The sequence below is a fragment of the Cornus florida genome, unplaced genomic scaffold (genome assembly GCF_030987335.1).
Source record: "Cornus florida cultivar Cherokee Brave unplaced genomic scaffold, ASM3098733v1 CherokeeBrave_3.0.0_Hap2_Chr06, whole genome shotgun sequence".
NCBI classification, from domain to species: Eukaryota; Viridiplantae; Streptophyta; class Magnoliopsida; order Cornales; family Cornaceae; genus Cornus; species Cornus florida.
In genome coordinates this window covers 70,507,480-70,533,198 of record NW_026775576.1, presented here as the reverse complement: position 1 = coordinate 70,533,198, position 25,719 = coordinate 70,507,480, and the positions used below count along the sequence as shown (strand labels likewise).

At 36.8% G+C, this 25,719-nt stretch overlaps 1 long non-coding RNA gene across 2 annotated transcripts; it reads left to right on the top strand.

Moving 5' to 3' along the window:
• Nucleotides 1–4,562: 4,562 nt before the first annotated feature.
• Nucleotides 4,563–6,429, top strand: LOC132311938 (uncharacterized). 2 transcript variants are annotated; one of them, XR_009483141.1, is made up of 2 exons: nucleotides 4,563–5,150; nucleotides 6,170–6,429. It is a non-coding gene; the product is annotated as an uncharacterized LOC132311938 (long non-coding RNA). The 2 variants fall into 2 exon arrangements; XR_009483140.1 differs by lacking the exon at nucleotides 4,563–5,150 and adding an exon at nucleotides 5,158–5,387.
• Nucleotides 6,430–25,719: the final 19,290 nt, after the last annotated feature.

The following is a 25,719-nucleotide window of genomic DNA, read 5'->3' as shown; positions in this document are numbered from 1 at the left end:
GCAGTTAGGACTAAATAATATGTAAATTCTGCAATTAGACACATATACCACAGTTAATAGTCTAATTTTCAATAATCATTGAATGGTACCCCTCTCACTGTAATTTCCATAATTCTTCCCGTCCATTCACTTCATCTCTCAGCTGCATTCTCTGCCTCCACCATCTGTGGAAAAAGACAACATTGAATGGTTGCCAAGTCCTACAGGGTGTTTCATTAATTCTCCCACAACATCAGATATTTTATCCCTCCATCTCCAATTTTTGTCTGGTACCACTTAGTTTGGTTCAAACACCACATACCAAGGCACAGCTGCATACCACGATTGGCTGTATAAGAGGAAGACTGTACACTCTTGACTCCAAACCAATGCTCCATAAGCATTATATCAATAGATATTACATGTCTTACTGGATGTGAATCCATGGACCACTTGTTCTTTGAGTGCAAATTCAGCTCACATATATTGGGATTCATTCAGGAAATTGTTGGGTTCTATGTCCTTCCCAACTGCTTGACAGATTTGATTCAATGGTGCTCATCTCACTAGAACTCTACAGGTTTTAGGACACACAAGCTATTTTGATAAGCGACAATCTACTTCATTTGGCATGAGAGGAATGCAAGGGCATTCAGAAATGTTTCATCTCCTCCACATCACATCATTTCACAGATCAAGACCTGCATCAGATCAAGGCTTGCTTCCATCAAGCTAAGGAAGAGTTTAGGCCTAAAGTTAATCTCAAGTGAACCTGATCTTCATAATCTTTTTGTTTCATGCATGTTCCAATACTTGTGGACACTCTTGGTTAGTGTCATAAGGATAGTGTTGTTTACTAAGTTGTTATTACATTGGAGCTATATATACTTTGTTACTTGTACTGTTGAAATTGGGAGGTGATCTGTTGGTTAGATTATTGTTCTCTCATTTTGTTTTCCTCTGTTAGGTGGCAGTTTTAGCATGCTTTAATTAGGATTGGGTTATAGTGGCTTCATTGGAATGCCTTTGGTTCTAATATTTTCATATTTCTTTCCCCTTCTTGGGGCTCCATGTACATTATTTTATCTCTATATACAAGCTTACCCTTTAACTAAAAATAAACTCTACCCATGTTAACTTTTGGTTTTCCTCTTCCCCTAGTATTACCCTCAACGTCGACTATATCATTTTTCCTAACAGACGCACTTAAAGGTCTTCTTTGCATATGTCCAAACCCTATTAACTGATTTTTCATTTTATCTCTAATTGGTGCTACTCCAACCATCTCCCGAATGTGATAATTACTAATCATATCCTTTAATTCCAGTCTTATTGGACATCCACCTCAACATTTGTATTTCTGTCACACTTACTTTATGCGAATGTTATTTTCTAGATGTCCAACATTCGGTACCATAAAGTATGATTGGTCTAATAGTTGTTCTATAAAACTTCCCTTTTAATCGTAAGAGAATACACCTATAATATACTAGATGCACTTTTTAACCCATAGCTTGATTCTATGATTAACGTAATTTCTAATTTCTCCCTCGTTATAACTAATCGAGCCTAAATAGAATGAAAATGTTAACTATTTTGTACCTTTTGATTCTCAATCCCCTACTGCATCATCATTTGTCTTTCTAGATTTACTAAAGTTGCACTCTATATTCAATTTTATTTCAACTTATCTTAAACCCTCAAAAGCTTCTCTCCAAATTAACCTCTAATTTGGCATTAACTCCTTCTTTAGTAGCATAAGCTAAAACTATATCATTGTCAAATAACATGTATGCATAATCTCATATTGGATCTGTCTTGTCAGCTCATCCATAACCAAGGCAAAAAGGTATAGACTTAATGTGTGTTTTTTTATTTTTTATTTTTTTATTTTTTTATTTATTTTGGTTAATGGTAGTATAGACTTAACGTTGATCCTAACGGAAAATTTGTTTTGGAAAATTTGGAAATTTGCTTGAGTTTCTCCGCTATAATATCAAAACACACAATATCACCAATAGGTTTGGGCCAAAAACTCTAATATATTATAAACTATTCCAAACCAATATCAGTCATCTCAAACATGATATGGACTCAAATTTGGATACCAATATAAAAAAAACAATATGATAACGCATGCCAAACGAGTACTTTTGTATCTTGTCTTTGGCGTTGTTCAATCACTCTCTCCTAACTGAAGTTTCATAGTTTGATTCATCAATAATAAACTTTGTATACCTATTTATTTTTATATATAGGTATTAGAATATTTTGGCGCCACTCATCCGACATACTCTTAGTTATAATTATGATAGAGTTTTAAACAATTTTGATATATACCCGGACAAATCAACTTCTCTTAGACACATCCACACCTCAATAATTAAGAATGCCAATGGGTCCTAAAGCCCTCCTCTCTCATTAATCCTACGGAAAAATATGTTAGCTCTAGCATATTCTTCTAAGCCATGGCCCATGTCTTCGTATGTGATTTTCATCTAGCAATTTCTTAAAATAACTTTTTCCTTTTTAATTTTTTTTTTTTTTTTTTAAATTTCATTCTCTTTTACTAAAACCCGTGAACCTCAAATCGATCTCATGCTAGCTGTGTATATGAGATGTACTACAAGACTTGTGTCATATCGTATATACAGTGCTGGCTCTATATATGACAAGTAAAAGACTTGTCTTAATTTGTTAGTGTCACGTAATATTGACATGTCTTTAAGACTTAAAGTTAACAGCATCATGGAACAAACATACCCCAGTTTTATATATATAATATTAGTACTTCAAATACTTAAATTGGCTAAAAAACTTTATATATGGTGATTCAAAAACTCAAGTTAAATGAACTTGATTGATTTTTATTTTTTAAAATTTCACATATACTTTAGAAATTACCTTAAAAGTTCCTATAATTATCTTTCAAATACATAATCTATATCACCCATGCAACTTAATCTTGATCTCCTGCATGCCTTCCTATTTGTGTGTCTCGTCCTAGCATCTATGGTGAAGAAATTAAAAATCTTACCACGTCTGATTGACGCTTTATTTAATGTGTACAATAGAGGATTCAAACACTACACAATTTAATAAAATTGTATTTCTTTTTCTTCATTATTTTCTTTCTTGGTTTTCTGGCAAAATCTTTAAATAATCATATGAAGTCGAAAAGAAGGCGAACAAATATTATTGTTATGATTTTTGGGATCCTTCAATACACTAACAAATTTAATAAAATTGTATTTCAATACCATTATTTACAGTGTATGTAAAATAATGTGTACAATAGAGGATTCAAACACTTTTAGTTTGATGACTTCCCAAAATCAATGTTTATTTTATTTATTTATTTTTTCATTTGGAGATAAAATGAATATTTATAATCTTAAATGTAAATGCTTCTGCAGAATCTCAAATTTGTGCCCATCTAGCTTCAGTTACAAAAGCCTAGGAAACTAGCTAGTTAGTTAAACCATCTGGAGGAATATATATATATATATAATACAAACTTTAAAAGCATGCTACTGTTATATATATATATATATATATATATATATATATATATATATATATATATAATGACTAACTTGAAATCCTATATGTTGAAGAAAGAATGAAGGGAAATGTATAGTAAGGTATGAACTGATTATAGGTAAAGTCTAAGGTGAGCGTAGGGTAGACACAAATAATTTAGGAACCTTGACTGTCATATATGTTGTGTTGGTGTCGACCCTAAAAAAAACCCCTACTGATGGCCTTATCTTGACAGCGAAAGATTCTCATGAAGATATTGACTATTCAAAGAAAAACCACACAAGGTTACAACTAGTATTGCTGTAACATTTTGTTCCGTGGTAAATGTACATTTGAGGCTACTGACCATAGTCCTACAGAAAGATATATGTATATATATATATATAATATGGTAGTAATATACTAATATATAATATACAGTAAATTAAAGGAAGATAAAGAAGAAGTGATGGAGGAAAGAACAAAAAAGTAAAAAGAAAAAGAAGGCACATTATGGTTTTGCCCTTTTTTTTTTATTATTATTATTTTTCACTTTGTTTATTTAAAGAAGTAGCTAGTGATTGAGGAATCCATGTCGGCCAAACACTCCCTTCTGACAAAGGAGCTTCAGAAGAGAAAAGCAACCTTTGCTTTCACACCCAGAAAAGGAGATTTCAAACATCATCAGAGAGAGCTTAGGAAATTGCGTGGTTAGTAACACAACCCCCTTTTCCTCTCTCTCTGTCTTCTATATTTAGGGTTAACTGTGTGCAAACTCTAACCCCACATCTTCCTTTTTTTTTTACTTCTCAATTTTATCACATACAAACCCCACATAGATTAATAGCAGACACTCTGATGCTTAGACACTTGTTTGTGTGGTCATGCTTATTTTAAGCCAATTCAAAAGGGTAGGTTCCTTTTGAATAAATAAAGAGAGCCATGTGGGGCTTAGAGTTAGAGATCCATTTGCTCATTAGGTCCCAGTTTGATCCTCCATATCTCTTCCCCCTTCACCCCCCCCCCCCCCCCCCCCCTCTCTCTCTCTCTCACTCTCTCTCTCTCTCTCTCTCACACACACACACAAAAACATTTATCCCTATCTCCTTAAATATCTTCACAGTCAATACTAAGTTGATTCTTCACTGCTTCATTTTCAATTTCACCTTCATGAATCATGGGGGAAGGAATTTAGGTTAAAAACCCATGTTCTAACAACTTTTTCTCTTGCACCGGCCTCCATAACATCTATCATTTGTAAATTTTGTATGCATACAGATCTCTTTTCTGTAATTAACCACAAATATAGGCATACATAACTCAAGTTTTTGCATGCATACATAGGTTCATAGATACATACTTAATACATGTATAGCATATGTACATATATGCCTGGCTCCCTGTATGCCATTTGCAGAGCCCCATCGGCTCATCGATGGCCTCCGTGGATGGCGTATGAGGAGCCAAGCATATTTTTATATTTGTACATATATTATTTGGCGACTCCATTCATATGGAATTAAAATAAATTAACTATGATGCAAATGACATGTGCAAGGGTATTATAGCCATTTTATGAAGACAACGCGTACAAGGGCAACAGTGTAATTTTGCAAAGATACATGTTCAATCAATGGAATGTGAACCAGGTGACAATCTTCTTCTCCATTGGTACCTCTTATGGTTTTCTTTCTTAACTCTTATCATGTGTTGTTATGTTATATATTGCCAGAGAGATAATGATAAATATTCCACGGAAGAAGGTATCATACATACTTTTTCCATGAGCTGACATTGGATCAGTGTACGGGTAACAAGGAACCTGAGCAATCTTGTTACCCATATTCCAATGAAACATTGAAACCATACACAATGACAGCATAAAAGTTAGTACAAACTAAGGATTGCTCTACAATCTTGTTACATACATTAGACGTATGTGTATATATATATATATATATATATATATAATCTATGTGACCATCTAAATATATATATATATATATATACACTATTTATTTTCATTATTTTATTCAGAATATTAGGTATTTTCAGGTTTATATATTCATTTTTAATTTTGATATGGGATAGGAATAACATGTGGTATGTTTAGTTCATGGATCCGGATTCTCTCCTGTGCGCACAAGATCGATTTTGATATATATGCAATCTTTTACTAAATCACATGAGAATAAAATTGCATTTTGAGTACTCTTAATTCTTTAGTTCAAGTTTTGCAACTTAATAGTACAACACATTTAGTTCAAGTTTGAGATTACACAACACCTTTAATTCGAGTTTGCGACACCATTACTTCAAAGTTGAAGCACTTTTAATTAGTTTGAATTTGCACTGCTTTTAGTTTAGGTCTTTAGTTAATTCGAGTTTGCACCACCTTTAGTTCATAATTGCATCATATTTAATTCGAGTTTGCATCACCTTTAGTTCAATTTGGAACTCCAGCTCTTAGTATTGGTGTAATTTTCCTGCTTCAGATTTTCCAATTCAGTTCTAAGTTTCATCAAATTTTTTATTTGCATTCATCATATTCATATATGTAGTATTACTGTATTAGTGAGTGTTCTTCAATATATTTTTTCTGACATATATTTTTGTGTATTATTTACAACTGGAAAATCCAACACAATATTCAATCCGCCGATTGAAGGGATGAGTAGTGGCTGAGACCGATCGCTACCTAGCGCAGAGAAGCAGATTCTCGAGGAGCAAAGTTTGTTGACGAACCAATCTTCTTCTTGTGACAGGAAACTCGAGGATGAATTTAGTGAATCGATCTGCATCAAAGAGTTAACTAAGAGTATGTAGGGTTTTGGGAATTGTAATTAACCTAGCTTCTAATCCTTCTTTCTCTTATGTGTATTCAATTTGCTTGTACTTGTTCACATAAAAAACTGTGACCATTATTTTCATTACTTTAGCAATTAAAATTTGGTAGAGTAATGCTCAAGAGAGCTCCCCTCTCACTGTAAACTCTCCATTTTAATCAATAAATTAAAATATGTACTAAATGATTCATATGAATTTTTAAAGATTTCAAAAAAATTGTCTAAATTCATTGATTAAATATAAAGAACCCATGGCTCTTCTTATGAAGGAGCTCTCTTGAGAATATTAGTCAATTTGCTAAACCATTCTATATATAAGACTTATTCACCTTCTTAAGTTTAGATCCAGCCCTTACAAGACTCTTTATTGGAGTCTAGGGTTCCGATCTCCTTTCAACCCTAATTTTAAAGTTGCAAGTTGCAACACTTTTTCGAACATGCAACACTTTTAGTTTAGATTCGGGCCTTACAAGACTCTTTATCGGAGCCCCGGTTCCGATCTCCTTTCAAACATGCAACACTTTTAGTTCTGAGTAGAGAGAAAGTAAAAGAAGGGAGAGAGAGAAGAAAGAGAGAGCATATCAACATTGCAGTTTGAATTTCTGTGGATCAAATTTTATATCTTAAAAACAAAGAAAGAGTACGTGTAGAGATTTCAACACTGCAAAAAAAAATTAATTTCAAAACATCACTTCATGGTAGAAGTATTGAAACATGATTTAGTTTGAGAGAGATTTTAACACCATTATTTCTATTTTCAACACCATTGCTTCTCAAGCTCGAAGTAATAGTGCTGAAAAGAGATTTCAACACAACTAAATCATATTTCATCATATATGTTATGCCCATTGATTTCAAGAATTAGTAGTAAAATACTTCTTTTTCTTAAATTGTTTGGCTGTTCTTTACTGTTAGATGTTCACCCTGGTTAATTTGTTAATTGGTTCAATATGCAATTTACGGACTATTTACATTTGAACTCGAGTATATATATCATAAGAACTGCCTATTGTTAAGAATATATACAAATATATACTAATATTAATTTGGTCACTATCCATATGTGTAGAATAATAATATATTAATTGAGAACATATGTCTAAGATCATCTGCGTAAAGTTTACAGTGGAGCTGAGCATACATCATGCACTGGTTATGTGTGTGTCACTGTGTGTAACTGTGTATATATACACAACCCTCTCATTCTAGTAGAAATATGACCTATATATATACACACACACACACACTTATATACAAAATCACTTTGTTTGTCTCTCTAGCTATATTGGTGTTTGCGTGTAATGTGGCGAGGGTTGATGATGAGAGAATATATATTGATTCTGGAGAAAGTAATATGTGTGTGTGAGAGAGAGAGGAGAGGAAGGAATAAAGAGGATTGTAATGATGATGGGTGTTTAGGGAATCTCATGCAAATGCAGAGGAAGGATCACTCTTTCTATCAGTAAATCTCTTCGCAAATGCAAAGGAAGGATCACTCTTTCCATCAGTAAATCTCTTCACTCTGGTTGGTTAACAGGGAATATATTATACGGTCAATGCGCTGGTCAAAAAGGACACGCACATGGGGTCACCCAAAACAAAAAAGTGAAGTGCCCACCTTTTGTACCATCTCCACAAAGCCAAGTCCATTGGATTTGAATATAATATGATCATGTGTACATAATATCGGAGTACCCGGGCGGCCCCGCCGTGCGGGCGGCCCCCACGGCGGGGGGTTTATTCATACCGAAATAAGTGCGATTTTTAATTAATTAGATCTTTAAACTTTTTCGCTTTTGTGCTTGCGCTCTTTGGCACATGAGTGGGATTTATGTGAAACTCATCAAGGTGCATTTAAGGGTCCAAAGACCATCGATTAAACATTTCGCTATAAACTTCGATCCATTTGGCATTTCTCGATAATAGTATAGTTGGTTAAGGTTTAGAATTTAATGGCTAGAAGATGCTGGTTGGTTGGAGTACCTTTTTATTAGAGGGTAAATTACATTGACTTTTTTTAGATTTTGTCAATACACATTGACTATTACAGGGCTAAATTACTCCACAAATTTTTGCTTCTGTAATGGTACTTGGGGCCACCAAGTCTCAGCTAACACAACAACACAATACACACAGTATAGAAATGTAAAGAAGGCACACAGTTTACAGGGACAGGCCCCAACCTTTGCTCATATTAAACATATAACAAAGGAACATGAGTTCGTACAAGGAACCAAGGCTCACACCCTCCTCTCTTTTCCCTCTACAAAGCCCACCTTAGCATTATATAGGCTACTCTCAAAACCGCCCATAACTGCCCACTAAGATGATGGATGACACCCCCATCCACCTAGGGTCGTGCTGGCACCCTCTAGATGTGCCAGCACTATAATTGTAATACCCCGTATTTTATTAAAAAGTTTAGTTTATTTAAATTCATTTATATGTGGATTTCTTTACCTATTATTGTGCATGCTACATTGTTATATGTTAAAATAGTAAATTTATTCATTTAATTGTGCATGTATTATTATTAACAATTTTATTTGTTGATTATGTTTAATTAAGCAATATTAGTTAATTAAAGTATTATATTTATGTTATAAAGTATTATGATGATATAATGTATTCTTATGTAGTAATAATAATAATTATAATAGTTAATAATAATAATAATAATATAATAATATTAATTATAATAGTTTATTAATAATAATAATAATAGTTATAATAATAATAATAGTTATAATAATAATAATAGTATTAAATCATAAGTCATGATGAAATTAGAGATTAGGATATGATTTCATTAATATTTATAGGTAGGACTTGAAGCCATATGGTTGGGAATGTGGTGAGTTTAATGTAAATTTAGATATTTGTAATATTTATATTATTTTAATTTGTATAAATATCAGTTAGTTTGATGAGAAGGTAAGTTAGAAACCAATTTAAAATAGTAGAGAGTTGTTGTTAGAGGAAAGAAAGATAAGAAAGGTGAGAGAGAAAGAAAGGAGCTTGGACCGGTATAGGAGAAATTTACCCGACTACGCGTAACCGGCGGATTCATTTTAAATCCAAAAAGGCAAGTTATTATCTACTTTTCCCCTTTGAATTAATAAATTAATTGTTTAGTTTATTTGTATGCATAGAGCCAAGGTTAGTAGATTAATAAATTATAAATTTTATCTTATTAAATTAATGAAATTTTAATTATATAGGATGGTATATATTTATTTAATATCCTATGAAATTAATAATGGCCGAAAATAATTAAATAAAGCTTTAGGGATTTTTCTAGAATTTTCTAGATTTTTCCGGGGCTTTTCTGCAATTTCCGGCGACCTTCTGGCGAGTTTTCCGGTCGCCGGCAATGGGGGAGATGACCGGAGTGATCCGGTGTGATGCGGCGCACCATAGGAGGGTATGCGCGCGCATCTGGACCATTAAACAGCAGCGATTGATCCGGTGCACCGCGGTCCATGTTACCGCGGTATACTCGGATCTATAAGCATAGGATTGAGTGATGAGAGGGTGAGATGATTCAGTGTAGCGCGCCCATAGTAGGATGATGCAGCCAACGAATTAGGATGAGCCACGTCATCAGGATGCATTAGTGCGCGCGTGGGAGCGCGTGCGCGCGCGTGGCTGATGCCAGACGCGCGTGGAGGCGCGTGGGAGAGTGGGGAAGGTTAGGCTGCGCGTGGGGAGGCTCTGGGAGGCGCGTGAGGGCGCGTGTGGGGTCTCTACAGCTGCTGGAAATTACCAGAATACCCCTAGGGCCTGTTTTGTAAATTCCAGAACCTTAAACTTGGATTTTTAGGTACTGTGTTGGTATTTACGGGTTTAACGGGCCACGAAATTATTATTTTAATACCCGTTACTTATTCTTATGGCCGATTAATCTTTTTTAAACATTTATTGGCTCGTTCACAGTACGGATACTAATGTGATTTATTTAACGACATTGTTAAATATAAATAGTGTTATTATCTTATTAAATGGTATCAAACATTACTGTTAAATTAAATAATGCCATGGTTTTAGTCAGATAAATTATCCATGATATCTTATGGGATGTTTATACTGTTAAATGATATATAAACCATGATTATTATGCTGTGTGCATTTCAGGAAATAAATGGACTATTTAATTATGTCGCATTTATATTATATGGATGTGTTGCCATATAGAACCATATGAGCTGGCTAATAAGTTTAGACTCATTTATACCTTATGCATTCGTTGCTATAGACAGATGTGTGGCTGTCGGGGTATGTGGTTTAATATTATTGGCATGTGTTGCCTAATTGACATGCTCAGTATATTTAATAATATTATTGGCATGTGTTGCCTAATTTGTATGCTCGGTATATTCATCAGTACTTTGAGAAGTGTTATCACTGTGTAGTTCGTTATAGTCTGTGTTGTCAGTACCGTGCACCATGTATAATAGCTGATTTCCCGGGTAGGGAAAGGCGACACTTAACCACCTAGTGTGAGTCTAAGTGATCACCGTCTATTCTGGTTGAGGTCATATTATACATTGGATGTTCCCTTAGGATGTATACAGATATAGTACTCATCCGATTCATAATGATTAATTTATTTGATTCTCTGATTTGGGTCATAGTAGAGAGGACTTGCTCGTGGGGCTGACCCACCATTGTTGTTATTTCAGGATACGGTCAGTACCCGTTCCAAGGTTGAGGTTAGCAGTGAGGGACCACCATCCGAACTCATCTACTCTTACGATCCAGTTCAGGGTAGAAGTTTTATGTATTACTTCAGTTTCAGTTTTTATTTACTTTTGACGTTGAACTCTCAGGGTTATATTTAGGGATCCTTGACATAGGATTTCCAAGTTGTAATGAAGTACTGTATTAAATAAAGGATGGATGGATGTTGTATTATTTAGTGTTCCTTTCCTGTCTAAATTCTTTTATTATCATCATTTTGTATTCTATGCTTGTATATTGCCAATTGTTTTTGATATCCCTCGTTTTTCGTGTATAAGCCTGATCAACTTATGCGTGGAAAATGTTGGGGGTGTTACAGTTGGTATCAGAGCCAGGTTCGAGTGTCTTAGGGATCTGTGATTACTATACTTCCGCGTTGTGTATTCTGATAATTAGAGCCTAAGTATTAGGGTTCTTTGTATTATTTTAGTCGGTCCATTATAATGTACTGACGTTAGTTTTTTCTGAATTTAAAGGAAGGATGTCTCGGCGTGGGACAAGGAATGCGAACCGTCATCGCAGTATTTCCCCAACTCAAAATGAGAATCAGGAATTTTCCCCTCAAGTTGCTGATATTATTGCACAAGTTGTAGCAGCAGGAGTAGCATCTGCTCTACGAAACCAGCAACCTCCTCCGATAGTACCTGTTCCTGAACCAGTGGCGCAGCCAATGTCATGGTACAAAACTCGTCACTCGTTTATCAGAGGGAATCCACCGACATTTGCGGGGTCCACAGATGTCTTGTTAGCATATCAGTGGAAACAGGAGAGCGAGCGTCATCTTCGGATGGTAATCTATACCGAAGTGCAGAAACAGATACTAGCTACGTTTATGCTGATAGGCAATGCATTGCAGTGGTGGGAGTCTATTACTACTGTCGAAGAGAGGACCAGATTGACTTATGCTGAATTTTAGACTCGCTTTGATGACAAGTATTTTCCTATGTCAGTAAGATCAGCGATGAAGACTGAATTTCTGGGTCTGCAACAGGAGGATATGACTGTGGCTGAGTATGAACAGAAGTTCATTAATTTGTCATTATTTGCACCAGAGGAGGTCAATACGGAAGAAAAGAAGAGAGACCGCTTTGTGAAGGGGTTGATATGGCCGATTAAAGTGGTGATCATAGGGAGTCCTGCATATACTACTTATATCCAGGTGGTTAATGCCGCTTTACAGCACTGCCAGATGAGGAGTGATTACCGGAAGTCCAAGGGAGATAAGCGGACTAACCGAGACTACCAGACAGTGGAGAAAGGAAGCAGCAGTGGTACCAAGTCCATTGATCGGGGCAGATTTCAGGGACATCAACCGTGGAAGAAAAACAAAGGAAACCCAGATGTGCAGAGGGATGGAGTCCCTAATCAGGGTAGACAAGGTGGGGTACCTCAGACCGGACAGGAACAGTAGTCGGGAAGTCAACAGAGGAGGCAGGCATGTCCTTTTACGGGACGTTGTTATCACTGTAGAGAGATTGGGCATCCGGCCAAGATGTGTCCCAAAGCTAAGCAGGGACAGTATGGGCAGCCGAGACCTAATCAGCCATTACCTCTACCGGCCCCACCGATACCACGTGGGCAAGTTCAGAATTTTCCGGCACTTCCAGCACCACCATTTCCTCCGGGACAACCTCCACAGCAGTTGCATCACGGCAGAGTTTATAACTTCATGCCATATAATGCGCAGGCTCCTCAAGCTATTGAGGGTATGTTTTCTATACATGGTAGAATTGCTCGTATACTGTTTGACACTGGTGCATCACATTCTTTTGTGTCTAGATCTTTTGTTATCTTATCTGGTATGACGACTCAGTTATGTGACCAACCTCTTAATATTTATACACCATTGGGAGTTGGCGCAATTTTACGAGAGTGTAGCGGTGATATCCTTATAGATATGGGCCGGCTTCAATTTCTTGCAAATTTGTTAGTGTTAGATATGCATTCGTATGATGTTATACTTGGGATGGACTGGTTATCTCAGTACCATGCTCAGGTTAACTGTTACGAAAAGTCTATTGTATTTGCTATACCAGGACAGGAGATGTATCTTCTTGTTGTACCACAACCTGATAGAGGGCCTAGCACTTATTTATTCGTTCTTGAGGAGCACTCACAGGAAGCGACTGCGGTATCTCTTGACAGTATTCTGGTAGTACAGGAATTCCAGGATGTCTTCCAGGAGATTCCAGGCTTGCCACCGAGTCGAGAGATAGACTTCGTCATTGATTTAGCTCCAGGCACTACGCCTATTGCTAAGGCGTCGTACAGAATGGCACCAGTAGAGATGCGAGAGTTGAAAGATCAAATTCAGCAGTTGCTCAGCCAGGGATTTATTCGCAGGAGTACTTCACCATGGGGAGCACCAGTACTGTTTGTAAAGAAGAATGATGGATCTCTTCGTCTTTGTATTGATTACAGAGAACTGAACAAGGTCACTATTCGTAATAAGTACCCGTTGCCCAGAATTGATGACCTGTTTGATCAGTTGAAGGGAGCTACTTACTTCTCAAAGATCGATTTGAGGTCTGGTTATCATCAGCTACGAGTCAGAGAACAAGATGTTCCAAAGACAGCATTTCTCACAAGGTACGGATCTTATGAGTTTCGTGTTATGCCTTTCGGTTTAACGAACGATCCAGCTGTCTTTATGGACTTGATGAATAGAGTATTCAGAGAGTACTTAGATCAGTTTGTCATTATTTTCATTGATGATATTCTGGTTTACTCTAAGTCGGAGAAGGACCATGCCAGACATTTACGCACAGTGTTGCAGACACTTCGAGAACATCAGTTGTTTGCGAAGTTTGAGAAGTGTGAATTTTGGCAGAAAGAGGTCAAATTTCTGGGTCATGTAGTGTCAGAAGAAGGGTTAGCAGTAGATCCAGCCAAGGTTGCGGCCGTTATGGAGTGGGGACAGCCTACCTCACCGACAGAGATTCGCAGTTTTCTGGGATTGGCAGGGTATTATCGCAGGTTCATCCAGGGATTTTCCAAAATTGCGGGTCCACTTACTCATCTGACTAAGAAGAATGTACCATTTGTATGGGATGATTCTTGTCAGACTGCTTTTGCTGAATTGAAGAGTAAGTTAACTTCTGCACCTGTCTTAGCTACACCTCAGAGTGGAATCGAGTATTTAGTATTTACCGACGCTTCTCTGAAGGGTTTGGGTTGTGTGTTGATGCAAGAAGAGCGACCAGTTTCTTATGGGTCTAGGAAGCTTAAGCCTCATGAGCTTAATTACCCGACTCACGATCTAGAGCTCGCAGCAGTGGTTTTTGCCTTGCGTATTTGGAGACATTATCTTTTGGGGGAGACTTTTCGATTGTTTAGCGATCATAAAAGTCTACAGTATTTGTTCACACAGAGGGAACTGAATATGAGACAGCGCAGATGGTTGGAGTTCGTGAAAGACTATCATTTCTCTATTCAGTATCATCCAGGGAAAGCGAATGTTGTAGCAGACGCACTCAGCCGCCGACCCTATGTCAGCTTTTCAGCTTTGTTTGCAACAGAGTGGGATGCTTTGAAGACTGCTGATGAGTTAGCAGACGCTTTTATGGCATGTGTGGTAGTAACTCCTTCTATCATTCATCAGGTCATTCAAGCGCAACTCTCAGATCAACAGTGTATTGATCGGGTTTCGGAGTTAGCCTCCGGAGATGTTCCCTTTTATTCTATAGGGACTGATGGAGGATTGAGGTACAAGGGACGTTTAATTGTGCCTTCAGCAGACAATTTGAGAAATATTGTGATGAGAGAGACACACACTTCTCAGTTCTTTGTACATCCAGGGGGAGGCAAGATGTATCAGGACATGAAACGCCAGTTTTGGTGGGCCGGCATGAAAAGAGATATAGCTATCTTTGTCTCTAAATGTAGCACCTGTCAGATGATTAAGATTGATCATCAGAGATCGCCAGGATCGTTACAGCCACTTCCCATACCAGAGTGGAAATGGGAGAATATTTCCATGGACTTCATAGAGGGATTACCTACTTCACAGCATAATCACAACTCTATTTGGGTCATTGTTGGTAGATTGACCAAGTCCGCTCATTTTCTGCCTGTTCGGTCAAACTTTACGTCAGAACAGTATGCTAAGCTGTATATTGCAGAAATGGTGAAACTTCATGGCGTACCATTGTCCATCGTATCAGATAGAGATCCGAAGTTTGTATCAGGATTTTGGAGGAGCTTTCAGCAGGCTTTGGGTACAGAACTTTATCTTAGCACTGCTTATCATCCTCAAACAGATGGACAGACTGAGCGAGTTAATCAAATTTTAGAAGACATGTTGCGGGCATGTGTTCTTGATTTTAAGGGCAATTGGGAGGAATATTTGCCGCTTTCAGAGTTTGCTTATAACAATAGTTATCAGAAAACTATTGGTATGGCACCATTTGAGGCTTTGTACGGCAGACCGTGTCGGTCTCCTGTCTGTTGGCTTGGAGTTGGTGAGAATAGCTTTTTGGGTCCTGAATTTATTAAGGACACGTCAGAAAAGATCGCTATCATTAGGGATCGGATGTGTACAGCTCAAAGCAGACAGAAAAGTTATGCTGACCGTCGAACTCGTGCTTTGGAGTTTAAGATTGGAGATCAGGTTTTGCTTAAGGTTTCTCCCCTGAAGGGAGTAATGCGGTTTGGGTCAAAGGGTAAGTTATCGCCTCGTTTTGTGGGTCCTTTTATGATTACAGATCGGATTGGGGCAGTAGCTTATCGTCTGGCTCTACCAGATAATCTTCATAGGGTACATAATGTTTTTCATGTATCCATGCTGCGGAAATTTCTACGGGAAGAAGATCGATATCAACACATTGATGTGGGTGAGATTGAGTTGCAACCCGATACAACCTATTTGGAACAACCTTACTGTATTCTCGATCGTAGGAATCAGATACTGCGCACGAAGACTATTCCATTAGTACGTGTACAGTGGAGTCATCATAGTGCTACAGAGTCTACTTGGGAACGGGAAGATATTATCCGTGCCAAGTATCCAGAACTCTTTAATACAGGTATGTAGTGAATTTAGGGGACGAAATTCCTTTATTAGGGGGGGAGAATGTAATACCCCGTATTTTATTAAAAAGTTTAGTTTATTTAAATTCATTTATATGTGGATTTCTTTACCTATTATTGTGCATGCTACATTGTTATATGTTAAAATAGTAAATTTATTCATTTAATTGTGCATGTATTATTATTAACAATTTTATTTGTTGATTATGTTTAATTAAGCAATATTAGTTAATTAAAGTATTATATTTATGTTATAAAGTATTATGATGATATAATGTATTCTTATGTAGTAATAATAATAATTATAATAGTTAATAATAATAATAATAATATAATAATATTAATTATAATAGTTTATTAATAATAATAATAATAGTTATAATAATAATAATAGTATTAAATCATAAGTCATGATGAAATTAGAGATTAGGATAGGATTTCATTAATATTTATAGGTAGGACTTGAAGCCATATGGTTGGGAATGTGGTGAGTTTAATGTAAATTTAGATATTTGTAATATTTATATTATTTTAATTTGTATAAATATTAGTTAGTTTAATGAGAAGGTAAGTTAGAAACCAATTTAAAATAGTAGAGAGTTGTTGTTAGAGGAAAGAAAGAGAAGAAAGGTGAGAGAGAAAGAAAGGAGCTTGGACCGGTGTAGGAGAAATTTACCCGACTACGCGTAACCGGCGGATTCATTTTAAATCCAAAAAGGCAAGTTATTATCTACTTTTCCCCTTTGAATTAATAAATTAATTGTTTAGTTTATTTGTATGCATAGAGCCAAGGTTAGTAGATTAATAAATTATAAATTTTATCTTATTAAATTAATGAAATTTTAATTATATAGGATTGTATATATTTATTTAATATCCTATGAAATTAATAATGGCCGAAAATAATTAAATAAAGCTTTAGGGATTTTTCTAGAATTTTCTAGATTTTTTCAGGGCTTTTCTGCAATTTCCGGCGACCTTCCGGCGAGTTTTCCGGTCGCCGGCAATGGGGGAGATGACCGGAGTGATCCGGTGTGATGCGGCGCACCATAGGAGGGTATGCGCGCGCATCTGGACCATTAAACAGCAGCGATTGATCCGGTGCACCGCGGTCCATGTTACCGCGGTATACCCGGATCTATGAGCATAGGATTGAGTGATGAGAGGGTGAGATGATTCAGTGTAGCGCGCCCATAGTAGGATGATGCAGCCAACGAATTAGGACGAGCCACGTCATCAGGATGCATTAGTGCGCGCGCGGGAGCGCATGCGCGCGCGTGGCTGATGCCAGACGCGCGTGGAGGCGCGTGGGAGAGTGGGGAAGGTTGGGCTGCGCGTGGGGAGGCTCTGGGAGGCGCGTGAGGGCGCGTGTGGGGTCTCTACAGCTGCTGGAAATTACCAGAATACCCCTAGGGCCTGTTTTGTAAATTCCAGAACCTTAAACTTGGATTTTTAGGTACTGTGTTGGTATTTACGGATTTAACGGGCCACGAAATTATTATTTTAATACCCGTTACTTATTCTTATAGCCGATTAATCTTTTCTAAACATTTATTGGCTCGTTCACAGTACGGATACTAATGTGATTTATTTAACGACATTGTTAAATATAAATAGTGTTATTATCTTATTAAATGGTATCAAACATTACTGTTAAATTAAATAATGCCATGGTTTTAGTCAGATAAATTATCCATGATATCTTATGGGATGTTTATACTGTTAAATGATATATAAACCATGATTATTATGCTGTGTGCATTTCAGGAAATAAATGGACTATTTAATTATGTCGCATTTATATTATATGGATGTGTTGCCATATAGAACCATATGAGCTGGTTAATAAGTTTAGACTCATTTATACCTTATGCATTCGTTGCTATAGACAGATGTGTGGCTGTCGGGGTATGTGGTTTAATATTATTGGCATGTGTTGCCTAATTGACATGCTCAGTATATTTAGTAATATTATTGGCATGTGTTGCCTAATTTGTATGCTCGGTATATTCATCAGTACTTTGAGAGGTGTTATCACTGTGTAGTTCGTTATAGTCTGTGTTGTCAGTACCGTGCACCATGTATAATAGCTGATTTCCCGGGTAGGGAAAGTTGACACTTAACCACCTAGTGTGAGTCTAAGTGATCACCGTCTATTCTGGTTGAGGTCATATTATACATTGGATGTTCCCTTAGGATGTATACAGATATAGTACTCATCCGATTCATAATGATTAATTTATTTGATTCTCTGATTTGGGTCATAGTAGAGAGGACTTGCTCGTGGGGCTGACCCACCATTGTTGTTATTTCAGGATACGGTCAGTACCCGTTCCAAGGTTGAGGTTAGCAGTGAGGGACCACCATCCGAACTCATATACTCTTACGATCCAGTTCAGGGTAGAAGTTTTATGTATTACTTCAGTTTCAGTTTTTATTTACTTTTGACGTTGAACTCTCAGGGTTATATTTAGGGATCCTTGACATAGGATTTCCAAGTTGTAATGAAGTACTGTATTAAATAAAGGATGGATGGATGTTGTATTATTTAGCGTTCCTTTCCTGTCTAAATTCTTTTATTATCATCATTTTGTATTTCAATGCTTGTATATTGCCAATTGTTTTTGATATCCCTCGTTTTTCGTGTATAAGCCTGATCAACTTATGCGTGGAAAATGTTGGGGGTGTTACAATAATGCAGTTGACAAGCCCAACTGCTAGACTTGTTGGCATGTTCTGCTCATGCCACATAATCACAAGAAGTTACATTCTGCATAGTGGAAGAAACCACCCTTAACCGCCTGTGTGTTGGTCCTCTCAGAATTATGCGACATGCTTGGGAGGTTACTCAACACTCCCCCACTTCCCATGATGAGTGGGAAGTGCTAGTAACTTCCCCCAACCGACCGAGCCCACTAAGCTACCACCTCTTGTAACCGCAAGCCATGACTTTGTGTTGTCTATGCTCTAGCCACATCTGAGTCAACCTTGTGAACATAGCCGAAGCTAAGTCCACCAATCTGCACCCACATATATATGTCTCTGAGTGCACGGTGTGCCAAGCCATGCACTCCCATGCGCACACTCGGGTGCACACTAAAGTGCACGTCGGCGCACACACTAGTGCCCTTCTTCGCGCGCCATGTTTGAACCCTCATGCCCCGTGGCTGTACGCCTGCCTGGACGCCCGTGCGCACGCCGAGCTAGAAGCTCGCCCACACTAGGTTAGACGCCTACCCCCGCGCCCACCTGCACGCCCGCACGCGTGCCGTTGCACACCAGCGCGCGTGTCGGTGCCCACTTGTTTGCCCTTCAATATCTTGGATGCTCCCCACTTGTGCAACCATCTTGGAGTTGTGCAACACGTGCTCATGCACGTTGGCTAAGCCTTTTAAGCAAGTCATGCCATAGCCCAACCGATGTGCTCAACAGACCCCTCCCTAGTATAGTCTTAAGGAAATCCAGCAATCTGACAGGAGTAAACATCACCCATGCTTGAGGAGTCATAATGGCCTTTCAGGCTTTTCCCGACATCCAAATTGAGTGCCGTCTGCGCCAACCAGCTTCTATGGACTCAAGGTACCTCCCATAAAGATCCCGAGTCAAAACTCCAAGTTTCATTTTTTACCATATTTACGAAAGTGCCACTGGGCACCCCCAGTGCACGCCGAGCATCCTTTTAAGTATCCTGTGTGCACGCTGAGCATCTTGTGCACGCTGACAAAGCACTGATCATCCTCATGGCTGTCTAACCAAAGCCAAAGTATTCCCAAGACATGGCATGGCCTTGAAATGCCCATGTCTTTCCTTGGACAACCGTCAAGGGGCTAACAGTGACCTTTCCTCTTATTTCTAAATTACACTTATCTCCCTTAATATTTGTATGTAAATAATACACACCTTTCATTTGTTAACGGTATGTAACTCTCAAATTTCAATTTTATCCTTAGAAGACATGTTCATTGCAGTAAAATACAATATATATACATAATACGATATATATATATATATATATACAAGGTCGGCGTAATCTAACAAATGATGAAGTGCATAACACCCAATCAACACGAATGCACACACTCCTTTAAATTGTTCAAGTACAACATATTACACATAGATGCAACATTGTAACATCATTATTAATAAAATAGGGTAAAGTACAATGACACCCCTGAGGTTTGGCATAAGGATAGCCATATATAAGTCCTATTTTTCGACAATAACACCCCCTTGTGAGATTTGAAATTCAAACAGAGCCTAAAAACATATGAAAATTTTATTTTACTCTTCATTATTTGATTAATTTTAATTGTAAGATATTAAGACAATTAGATGACCAAATTACCATTTTCATCTCTCTCTACACACACACACACACACACACACACATATATATATATAAACACACACACACACACATATATATATATACGGGGGAAGATAACATCCCCTCTTTCATGGGATGAAAAACTTGTCCCCACATTTGAATAGACAAAAATACCCTTATTGGACACGTACTGCCACCTCATTAAAATTATGTCCATTAATGTAATTTCAATAACTAAAGAAACCATAGTCTACCTCATTTCTCACACATCGCCTTTCTCTCTATCTCGTCTGACCTTTGCTGTTAGATCCAAAATTTTTTGCACACCTAAAATTGTGCCTGTCATTCATCTGAGCTTCACACCGTCATCGTTGTGAAGAAGCTACCTTCGTCTTGAAGCCACCTGGTGTGTCTCTAGTCGTATCGATCAACCAAAGTTGCAATAAAAGTGTGGCCAAGTTTAAATTTATAAAGAGCCACTACTACCTCTAACTACTAATATAGCTAGGGTGAGTAGGGATCGTCCCAAGGGATTGACGGCTATATTAATATGAAAACAAGATCGGGTTAGTAGGTCGAATGATCAAAAGATTGTTTGTTGGTTAACTACAATGTAAATGAATTCAATACTAAATAACTAAAGTAAATAAAATGGTAGAAAACAAGATAGAGAGGTCTTGGGATCTAGAGGTCACCACTAAACATTACCATTCTAGAAATTCAATGTGTAATGAATGAGGGGAAACATGTGTTGCAATTCAAAGAGGTGTTATTAATTGAATCAATAAGTATAGATTAACTAATTAAGCATACATTGTCTAGATAACCTAGTGAATAGCATAATATATCAAACTAAGCCATTAATCACTCCTTTAAGCTCATAATCAACACACTAACAAGTTAGAGAATTATACTACTTGCATTCATAAGTATGGAACATCAAACAATAAGCATGGATTATCCTCACATCTAAGAAAGTAAAGCAACTACATTACTTCTAAGCTAAGGATATGAAAATTAAACTAATTAAACTAAGGTAAGGACACAATCCATCAAGAAATGAGTATGAACCATCAAACAAACCACAAGAGTATTATATTTAAGCATTATGCCTTGACAATCTCTAGATTAATAGCATCAATATACATAGACATGCATCAATATCACAAAAACTAAGGGATAAACACATGAACATCTACTCTAGCATACATAGACATATGGATAGAATGAAATGATCAATTGGAAGTATTAATCAACACAAATCATTGTAATAACAAGATTCATATATAAATCAAATGTCAAGACAACATTACAACACAAATCCCCTCAAAATACAAAGCATTAAGGTCTAGAAGGAATGCTTAGGGCTAACTCTAGCCCCAAGAAGATGTTTAGCCACTCATTGATGTAGTCATTCAACCCTTAAGGGCTATCTCCATGGTAGGAATGTTCTTCTTCTTGATGGAAACCCTAGAAGAATAGAAGAACTCCCAAAATAGTGTATGTCTCTCTAAGCTCTAGCCTCCTCTCCAAGATATGTAATTCTAAGTTATGTTCTATCAAGATATGATGATATGAAGACATTATGTAAAAATGGCTCAAAATCCTTTTATAGGTAGCTCAAGTGTGACACCTAATGGTCAGGTCTCATGCACTAGGGTCCCTTCAATGATTGCACAATGAGCCATCTTTTAATGAGTTGGACTCTGTTTTAATTCAGACTTGAAGAGGTTCGATCAATCGAGTTTAGATGAGATCGATCAAACTGTGGCCAGATCCATTGAAGTTAGGTCAGATCGATTAATCCTTGGCGGCGCCTATTTGGAATAAGACAAATCTGAGATATTTTTGGGAAAAAGACAAAAGCGGTAGATAGGGATAAGATCAAGGAAGTTCAATCGATCTGAAGAAAGTTGGATCAATCGAAGATGGAAATTCATTAAGGATAAGGACAAGGGGTCTGATCCATCTTGGTGAAGTGAGATCGATCGAAAATATTCCTAATCGATCGAAGATTGCTGATTTCCACCACTTTGCTCCATTCTTCCATTCAGCTTGAGATTGCTTCTTTTATACTCTAATTTGGCTTAATTGACTTATTTTGAGGATAAGCACCTGAAAAGGGAAATAACATGAAATTAGTCTAAAACGGGAAAGTGAGATAAATAAAGGTCCTAGAATACTTGAGCTTAAGGGGTTTAAATGCGTACTTTTCAACGCTCATCACCACCGTCTCACACTACCATCATCATGAGGTCGCCTTTCAAAGACGTCAAAGAGTCTCGATCGGATCTTTTGCAGGTCAACGGAACTATCCCCTCTGTTGACGATGATCAATTCCTCTCCCTCTCTCTCACAGTTATTTTTAGTGATTTTTTGGATTTTTGAATTTCGGGTTTCATTTGCAAGAATAAACAGTGGTGGTGGTTGTGGTTATGAGGGTTGGGATATTAGTAATTATGGAGGTGGACGTGGCAATGCTTATTGTGGTGGTAGCAACGGGGGTATGTGAATACATAGTGGTGGTGGATTTGGGGATGAAGAGTAGGGGCCACGGATCGGATCGGATCGGATTAGGCATCAATTTTAATCCGATCTACTTGCAACGGATTGGGAGACTTTGAATTTGTCACCAATCCGTTAGCCCACGGATCGGATCAAATTGGATCCGTGAAATAATGGATCAGATCGGATCCAAACCGCGGATTGGATTTTCTAAAATAATCCATTTTCAGATTAGAACAAAGCTCTTGTAGTTGTCATCTGCCAAGAAAGGGGAAAAAAAATTAAATGTCTGAAATTTAAGAAAATATAGAAAAATAGAACTGAAATTATTGTAATATAAATTTTATTCAATATAAGTATTTATAAAATAACTGAATAATAGCTATTGTTAGAACAAAGCTACTGATTCATTGAAGTTTAACTATATATATATATATATATATATATATATATATATAGTATCAATTTAATTTATGCTTATATGATTTACATAGACATGTGCATGAATAAACTATTACTCAAGATTGATCTCATTATCACAAATATAGTTATAATTTCCATTATCAGTAGTGTAATATATAATTTTATCTATGTTTTACGTAATCTGACAGCTTAGATTATAAATTACTGTATATAATCATAGAAATATAACCAGAAAACAAAGTAACAAACTTCAAAAATCAAAATCATAAAGAGAAGAATGCAAATCTAGACGATAAAAAAGCCGCAGAAAAGAAAGGAAGACCAGCAGTCTAAGGACTCACCGGAAATGGTGCAGATTTGGAAGATGAAAGAGCCGTTGTTGCGATTTGGTGAATGAGACGACAGAATAAATCAGAAGAAGAAAGTGAGGCGCAGAGGCGACCACTTCACTGATTTCTCTTTGCTCTTCGTTCAGTTCTTGCATCTTCGATTCTTTGGTTAGGTTAGAATAATTAAATGAAAAAAAAGAAGAGTAAAGTAACTAAAGACTAAAGTTGGTATGTCGGTGGTCCACGATCCATTGGTCCAAGAGCAATAAATAAGTAATTATATTGTATAATATTAATATTATATGTATATGTGCAACGGATTAGCCACGGATCGGATCGGATTTTTGACAGGTTAATCCGTGATCCGATCCGTGAACTACGGATTCAAAAATTTTTGAATCCGCCCCCAATCCGTTTAGTAATCCGATCCGATCCATACGGATGGGATCGGATCGGATCGGATCCACGGACTCGCGGATTTTTTGCCCAGCCATAATGGAGAGGATGGTGGTGGTTTTAGGGATGGAGATAGTGGTAGTGGTTCATTCGCCAAGAGGTATACGACGACGACTTTATTGGTGGCGACGACGGCGACAAAGGTGAAGGGTTTAGGGGTGTAGAGGGCTAGGGATTTGGTGGTCGGTTTGAGGGAGAGGTCATGGATTGACTAGCAGAGTAATGATGACTTGTTTGGGTTAGGGTTTGAGAGGGGAAAGAGAAGAAGAGAGTGAGGACATGGGAGATTCCTAAAATTTTGAGAGGTCCTAGGCGAACTTTCAAATGTGAGGCTCCTTTATACATAAAATTTTAACACAATGCAAAAATATTATGAGTGGCGAATTTTCAAAGGAGACGATAACCACGTAAAATATATTCACATGATGTTTTCAATTTCTACAAGCAATACATTCAACCAGAACTTAACACACAACAATACACTTGTGCGCCTGAGCATTGTGCACAAGACAACTAACTAATAACTATAAATCTATCACCACTAATAAACAATTGTGAGCTTGTGCAATGTGCATAAGACAAGTAACTAATAACAATAAATTTATCTCCACCAACAAATACTCGTGCACTTGTGCAGTGTGCATATTCAATATTAGTAGAAAAAATAAATCAAATAGAGGAAGCTAGAAGAAGAAGAAGAAGAAGAAGAAGAAAAAAAAAAAAAAAACAAGAATAATTAATTAGATGGATAACGTGTACAGTAACTGTGAAGTCCACGAGCATAGGATTTGATTTCCAACGACAACACTTCTTGCATGCCTTCAAATCAAAATATATACAAAACAACCAGATAACGATTTAATTTGGCTCACATTTCTTAATGATACACATACAACCAAAATGTTTTTCAAATGTGTTAGTAAAACAAAAGCCACAAGTTAAATTATGTCAATTATCGAAAATCAATAAAGCTTCAACCCAACCTCTTAGGGTCTCCTCACAAGAATTTCATAAATCTCTCTAAAGAGTATTCCATATATCTACGCTCACGTTCTAGATGACAGTTTGTCACGGTGTATTCAAGGGTTTGCCAAAACCTATTGCTAAAAAACTAAAAAGGGGGATTATCCTGGTTTCAGCGATTTGCTATTTTACATTTTGTTTTTCCTTTTTCATTTTGTTATTAATCATACTCAAAGGCATATTTGACAATATTTCATGAAATAAATTGTAAGTACTTAACAAGAAAGCATGAAAAGAATTATCGATTAATTGAGACCGTTCATAGTGTCACACATAATAGGAACTAGAACTTTTACTTCCAAATTAATAATGTCATGATTTGACTAAATAACAAATGTGTAGATTTTTCCATATCGTATAAATAAATTTTAATAACTTTTATCCAATATAACCATTATTATTAATTTTTTATTTATTAATTTCAATGTTAGTCAGCTGGGCCTAATTGATAGTGAAATTTTGCAGTTGGACTATCAGGTTAAAATGGATAGTCTAATTATTATTTCTCAATGGACAGTTCCAAGCTTTTTATAGCAGAATC